The sequence below is a fragment of the Trichechus manatus genome, unplaced genomic scaffold, assembly GCF_000243295.1.
Source record: "Trichechus manatus latirostris isolate Lorelei unplaced genomic scaffold, TriManLat1.0 scaffold00341, whole genome shotgun sequence".
Classification (NCBI taxonomy): domain Eukaryota; kingdom Metazoa; phylum Chordata; class Mammalia; order Sirenia; family Trichechidae; genus Trichechus; species Trichechus manatus.
This window is the reverse complement of record NW_004444277.1, coordinates 757,810-766,208: the sequence shown is the minus strand read 5'-3', so window position 1 is coordinate 766,208 and position 8,399 is coordinate 757,810.

Below are 8,399 nucleotides of genomic sequence, written 5' to 3'. Positions count from 1 at the left end.
TGGTTCAAACCTACCAGCCGCTCTGAGGGAGAAAGATGTGGCAGTCTGCTTCCATAAAAATTTACAGCCTTGGAAACCCTACGGAACAGTTCTACTCTGTCCTATAGGGTCACTATGAGTTGGAATCAACTTGACGGCAGTGAGTTTTTTTGTTTTTGTTTATTTGTAGTACAGAAAGAAGCATAATGTGAAGCTACTTTCACCTCGTGACCTTCAGTGAAATCCTTGAAAGTGGAGACGTTGTCTGACTGTTGAACGTCAAGTTTATTTGAGAGACATTCTTGCCCTTCTCATAGGCATCTGTATTTTCCCTGAAGCTGCTCAATTGGGACTGTCATGTGCATAGATTCATATATTAGTTCATAGATTCAATTGCCCTATTACCTAATCCCCTTGGGAAATTTTGTTCTCTTAGTGAGGAATGGGGAAAGGGAGCAATAGGAAAGAACTGAAAAGTGAACAGTGTGTCTGTCACTTGACAAGGTGCTGTTGAAGAATGAAGCATCATTATCATAATCATCATGAGGCTAATGAGCAGAATACTGTAGAGATAGTCTAGGGTGATCAGTCACAGGCCAGACACATCAACAACTAGGGGACTTTGGGTCCGCTTCTCTGCCGGGCCCATCCTTGAAGTATAATAGCTTTTCTGAGTCATCTGAACTATCAGAAAAAATGATGGAGATTAATGACCATTAATAAGCTCCTTTTCTGATGGTATTACATTAGAGAAAAGAACAGAATACCAAACTATATATGCCTTCATGCCTTATGATAAAACATGCATATTGATTCAAAGAATTGCTGGGATGATGGGTGATATGTACCTCCTGACATAATTTTTCACATTTTCCAAAAGCTCTACAAGAAGACCATATTTCTGAAGAGGTGGTCCAAGATGGTGGCATAGTCAGATGCCTCATAGCATCCCCCTCACAACAAAGACTCGAGAAAACAAGTGAATCAGATATAGATGACAACTTTGGAACCCTGAACATCAAAGGCAAGGTGGAAGAATTGGACTGAGTGCCAAGTGGAAGGAGAGACTGTACAAAAGTAAATAAAGCTAGAAAACTGAAAACAGGGAACCAGAGATGTAAATTTGTAATCAACAACAACTTCAAAACACAAAGGGGGAATAAATGGTGTAGTTATAGAACTTCGAAATGGAGAGGAAATCAAGGTGATATCAAGAAATAACAGACTGTTTTAAACTTAGGAAGATAAAGGTAGATTTCAAAGTAACCACAAAGAAAATTAATAAACCTAGTCACCAAAATTAAAAAGAAGAAAATCTTAAAGACTCAGTAAACACAAAATCAACAAGGAAAAGAAAATAAAATCCATAAACAGAAAGAACTCAGCACAGAAAATTAAGCAGAACACAGAAACCATTAATAACACACAAGAAAGCATAATAAAATAACTACAATAAATTCATACTTACCGATAATCACAGTGAACGCAAATTTTTAAATGCACCAGTCAAGAGACAAAGAGTGGCATAATTAGTTAAAAAAAAATGACCCATCAATATATTGCCTAGAAGAGACACACTGTAGACCCAAAGACATAAATAGGTTAAGAATCAAAGGATGGGAAAAAATACACCAAGCAAATAGTAACCCAAACAGAGCAGGAGTGGCAATATTAATCTCTGATAAAATAGACCATAAGTAAAAATCCATCACAAGAGACAAGGAAGGGCATTATACAATGATTAAAGGGTCCACCCACCAAGAGAACATAACTATAGTAAATATTTACAAACCCAATGACAGAGCTCCAAAATACATAAAACAAACTTTTACAGTGTTGAAAAGAGAAATAGACAGTTCCACAATAACAGTAGACTTTAACACAATACTTTCAATGAAGGACAAAACAACTAGAAAAAAACTCAACAAAGCTACAGAAGATCAAATAACATAATTAACCAACTTGACCTCATACACATATACAGAATGCTCCGTCCAACAGCAGCTCGGTACACATTCTTTCTGTTTGTTTGTTTGTTTAACTTTATTATGTTTTAGGTGAAAGTTTCAGCACAAATTAGTTTTTATTCAAAAATTTTATACTCAAATTTTTTGTGACATTAGTTGCAATCCCCACAATGTTCAGTACACATTCTTCTCCAATGCACATGGATCCTTCTCCAGAATAGACTGTATTTTAAGCCACAAAGCAAGCCTCAATAAATTCAAAAACATCAAAATAATACAAAGCATTTTCTTTGATCACAATGCTATAAAACTTGAAATCAATAACAGGAAAAACAAGGAAAAAATCTGATACATGGAAACTAAATAATACCTTGCTTAAAAACTACTGGGTAATAGAAAAAATTAAAAAATGAAATAAAAAATTCCTAGAATCAAATGGGAATGAAAATTCAACATACCAAAACATTTGGGACACAGTAAAAGCAGTGCTCTGAGGAGAATTTATAGTAATAAATGCACATATTAAAAAAAAGGACCAAAATCAATAGTGTAACCTTATAGCTCAAACAAATAGAAAAAGAGCAGCAAAAGAAGCCCACAGCTGCGAGAAGAAAGGAAATAATAAAGATCAGAGGAGAAATAAAATGAGACAGAAAACAGAAAAACAATAGAAAGAATCAAAAAGACTAGAAATTGGTTCTTTGAGAGGATCAATAAAATTGACAAATCACTGGCCAAACTGATGAAGGAAAAGAATGAGAAGATGCAAATAACCAAAATAAGAAATGAGATGGGTGACATTACAACAGAACAAATTGAGATAAAAAAGATCATGACAGAATATTATGAAAAACTGTATGTACTCCAACAAATTTGAAAACCCAGAAGAAATGGACAAATTTCTAGAAACACACTACCTACCTAAACTAACACAAACTGAGGTAGATAATTTGAACAGATGCACAACAAAAGAAGATACTGAAGAAGTCATTAAAAAAAAAAAAAACTCCCAGCCAAAAAAAGCCCCAGCCTAGACAGCTTCACTGGATAATTCTATAAAACATTCAGAGAAGAGTTGACACCAATTCTACTCAAACTATTCCAGAACATAGAAAAGGAAGGGATACTTGCTAATTCATTCTATGAAGCCATCATAACCCTGATACCAAACCAGGCAAAGGCACCACTAAAAAAAGAAAATTACAGACAAATATCCTTTATGAATATAGACACAAAAAATTTGCAACAAAATTCTAGCCAATAGAATTCAACAGCACATCAAAAAAATAATACATTATGACCAAGTAGTATTCATACCAGGTATGCAAGGATGGTTCAACATTAGAAAATCAATCAACATAACACCACATAAATAAAATAAAGGAAAAGGATCACATGATCATCTCAATTGATGTAGAAAAGGCATTTGATAAAATCCAGCACCCTTTCCTGATAAAAAAGCTCAGCAAAATAAGAATAGAAGGGAAATTCTTGAACATAATTAAGGGCATATATACACAACAAACAACCAACATTATTTTCAATGGAGAAAGGCTGAAAGCATTCCCCTAAAGAACGAGGACCAGACAAAGAGGCCCCTTATCACCACTCTTATTCAATATTGTACTATTAGTCCTAGATAGAGCAATAAGGCAAGAAAGGCAAATAAAGGGCATCCAAATTGGTAAGGAAGAAGTAAAACTGTCCCTATTCACAGATGAAATAATCCTATACATAGAAAATCCCAAAGATCCAACCAGAAAATTACTGGAACTAATAGCAGGATTCAGCAAACTGGCAAGGTACTAGACTAACATACAAAAATTAGTTGGATTCCTCTACACTAACAAAGAAAACTCCAAAAAGGAAATCAGGAAAACAATATCATTTACAATAGCCCCCTCCACCCTGCCAAAAGATAAAATATATAAGAGTAAATCTAACTAGGGACTTAAAGACTTATACAAAGAAAACTACAAAACACTACTGCAAGAAACCAAAAGAGACCTACATAAATGGAAAAAAATACCATGCTCATGGATAGGAAGATTTAACATTGTGAAAATGTCAATACTACCCAAAGCGATCTATAGATATAATGCAATCTTGATCCAAATTCCAGCAACATTCTTAAATGAAATGGAAAAACAAATCTCTGAATTTACATGGAAAGGAAAGAGGCCCCAGATAAAAAAATCATTATTGAAGACGAAAAAATTCGAGTCCTTATACTTCCCAATCTCAGAACCTACTACAGAGCCACAGTAGTCAAAACAGCCTGGTACTAGTACAACAACACACACAGACCAATGGAACAGAATTGAGAACCCAGAAGTAAATCCATCTACCTATGGACAGCTGATTTTCAACAAAGGGTTGAAGTCCATTAAATAAGGAAGAGATAGTCTCTTTAACAAATGGTGCTTCCAAAACTGGATATCCATTTGCAGAAAAATGAAATAGGATCCATACCTCACACCATACAAAAAAACTAACTCAAAATGGATCAAAGACCTAAATGTAAAACCTAAAACTATAAAGTTTATGGAAGAAAACATAGGGACAAAGCTAGGGGCCCTAATTTATGGCATAAATAAATGATCAAGCATAACTAAAAATGCACAAACAGCAGAAATAAACTAGATAATTGGGACCCTCTAAAAATTAAATACTTACACTAATCAGAAGACTTCTCCAAAAGAATAAAAAGAGAACCTACAGACTGGGGAAAAACTTTTGGCAATGACATATCTGAGAAGGGTCTAATCTATAAAATTTATAGAAAACTTCAACACCTCAACAACAAAAAGACAAACAATCCAATTAAAAAATGGGCAAAAGACATGAACAGACACTTCACAAAAGAAGACATTCAGGCAGCTAACAAACACATGAAGAGATGCTCGCCATCATTAGCCGTTAGAGATGCAAATCAAAACTACAATGAGATACCATCTCACCCTGGCAATAATGGCACTGATTAAAAAAAAACAGAAAACAACAAATGCTGGCAAGGTTGTGGGGAGATTGGAACTCTTGTACACTGCTGGTGGGAATGTAAAATGGTACAGCCACTATGGAAAACAGTATGGCACTTTCTTGAAAAGCTAGAAATAGAAATACCATATGACCCAGCAATCCCACTCCTAGGTATATACCCTAGAGAAATAAGAGCCGTGACACAAATAGACATATGCACACCCATGTTCATTGCCACATTATTCACCACAGCAAAGAGATGGAAACAACCTATGCTGCCCATCAATGGATAAATGGATAAACAAATTGTGGTACATACACACAATGGAATACTACTCAATGATAAAGAATACTGATGAATTTGTGAAACATCTCACAACATGTATGAATCTAGAGGACATTATTATGAATGAAATAAGTAAATCACAAAAGGACAAATATTGTACAAGGACCACTACTATAAAAAATCAAGAAAAGGTTTACCCACAGAATGAAACATTCTTTGATGGTCACCAGGGATGGCAGGGAGAAGAAAGGAGAATCATTAACTAGATAATAGGCACATGTTAATTTTGGTGAAGGGAAAGGCAATACACAATATGAGGGAAGTCAGCACAACGCAACCAAGGCAAAGGATGGTGCTGAGAGGTATGCAAGAATAAAGGACAACTACGATAAATACTACAGCATATATAAGCCTGCAACAACAGTAATAACAAACAATAATTTGTGAGTGGATACATGGGTAGATATGTATGCTAAATAGGTGTGAGAGGTCATACAGGAGTATACTCATGCACATAAATAGGTATACAAAAAAAAAAAAAAACCCAAACCCATTGCCATCAAGTTGATTCTGACTCATAGTGACCCTATATGGTTGTGGATATTTCCCCATACATACTTATAAGTACTACATGTATATTCATACATATAATAGAGCACATAGCGGGCACGGTTATGGAAACTTCTTGGACATAAGCAAACACCTCCCAGGACTGAGATACTGGAATTGAAGGCTTAGGACCATAGTCTCGGGGGACTTCTAGGTCAATTGGCATAACATGGTTTACAAAGATAATGTTCTACATCCTAGGTTGCTGAGTAGCATCTGGGGTCTTTAAAGCTTGCAAGCAGCCATCAAAGATACAACCACTGGTCTCTTCCTGTCTGGACCAAAGAAGAATGAAGAAAACCAAAGACTCAAGGAAGCGATTAGTCCGAAGGACTAATGGTCCACATGAACCACGGCCTCCTTTAGCCTGAGACCAGAAAAACTAGACGGTGCCCAGCTACCACTACTGACTGCTCTGACCAGGAACACAATAGAAGGTCTCGCTTAGAGTGGGAAAAAATGTAGAACAAAATTCAAATTCATAAAAAAAGACCAGACTTACCTGTTTGATAGAGACTGGAGGAACCACCCAGACTATAGCCCTAAGACACCCTTCTAACGTGGAACTGCAGCCGCTCCTAGAGATCACCTTTCAGCCAAATAATAGAGAAGCCTAAAACATAAGCATTAACAGCTGGGAGGAATGTGCTCCTTAGAACAACCAACTATAGGCGGGGCCAAGATGGCAGAGTAGTCAGACTCTTCCGGTTGTCTCTCTTACAACAAAGACCCGAAAAAACAAGTGAATAGATTATATATGACAATCTAGGGGCCCTGAACATCAAAGGCAAAGTTGAGAAATCAGACTGAGTGGCAGGGGGAGGGAGAGAAGGTTTGGAAGCAGTGAGGAGTTGCCAGACCTGACCCAGTGAGAGCCTGAGCCCTTCAGGCTGGATCAGCTCAGGGATGAGCAGTGAAGCAGGCAAGCTATGGTGCTTGGGAGGCATTTTCCACACTGGGAGAGACCCAAAGGCAGAGAGTCTACTTGGCCATCCAGAACCAGTGAGAAGCAGCCCTCGATCGGCGAGAGATAAGTACTTGCGTCTGGCCTACTGCGCGGATCAAAAACAACCCCCTTTGGGAAAAACCACTCTCCCATTTACCTACCCACTCCCTGCTCTGCACTGGGTCTGGGACCAGCTTCAGCAACTGCCAAGTACCCTGGGCCATAAGTAGGACCCATCACATGCCCTGAGCCACTCTCCTGGCCTTGGAGAGAGAACAAATTAACAAACAGGGGAAAAAAATAATCTGCCAGTTCCCCTAAGCCAGGAACTCAGGGTAGGCACAACTCATTTGCCTAGGCACAGGCATAAGGGGTCCACAGACTTTGAGTGCCTTTCTCCCTGCAGAGACTTGTGTGGGCCCATTTCAACAGTGTAGGCCCTCATTACCACAGTACAACAGGGTATATACTTGTAGTCTAACTTCAACTGTTTCAGCTGTTAAGTGGCAGGTTTGTGACATTTGACTCTGCTCTGCCCATTAAGCAGGGTCTTCACCTACCCACATCAGGGACTGGAGGACTGGTGTCTCCACCCACGCCACCTAGCCACCTGTGAAAGGGGCCCAAGAATAAGTAGTGCCCCCTAGTACTTACAGCCAACAGCACTGGGTACTTATAGTCCGGCTGCAAAACCCACCCACCTACACACTCTAGGGAACAGGGACACGCTTTCCTCCCAGACACTCAGGGGTGGCCATCGGCCCCCTGCCTTGCTCAGTGTGTGACCCCATGCTGCAACTCGATGCCTGTGCCTACACCAATCACCCATGCCTGTCTAGGACTGTAGGTGAGAGCCTGCACAACACAGTTGGCCGCCGACTACCTGGACACCTGAGCTGAATCCATACAGGGGGAGTGGGTGGACTCCGGGGCTCACGTACTCAGTGGCAGTTCTGGCCACCTGGTGGCAGGATATTGGAGCTTCAGGGGTGCCAGTGATTGGCTCACACAAGCAGCCTATTGGAGCATATCAAAACAAAACAAAACAAAAATCAAGGACACAGTAAGCAAACATAAAATAAATAAATATAATAACTTATGATGGCTTGGAGACAACAGTCAATATCAAATCACATAAAGAGGCAGACGATGATGGCTTCAGCAAGCTCCCAAAATAAAGACTCAAATTTTCCAAAGGAAGAGAATTTCTTGGAATTACGGGAGGCAGAATACAAAAGATTAATATACAGAACTCTTCAAGATATCAGGAAGGAAATTAGGCAAAACGCAGACCAAGCAATACAGGAACTTAAGAAGATTAGAAAAGAGCATAATAACAAATTTAACAGGCTGCAAGAATCCATAGAGAGACAGCAATCAGAAATCCAGAAGATTAACAATAAAATTTCAGAATTAGAAAACTCAGTAGAAAGTCATAGGAACAGAATTGAGGAAATGGAAGTCAGAATTAGTGAGATTGAAGACAAATCACTTGACACCAACTTATCTGAGGAAAAATTAGATAAAATGGTTTTAGAAAAAAGAAGAGGCCCTAAAAATTATGTGGGATTCAATCAAGAGGAATAATCTACGAGTGATTAGAGTACCAGAACGGGGGGCAGGGGGGATAACA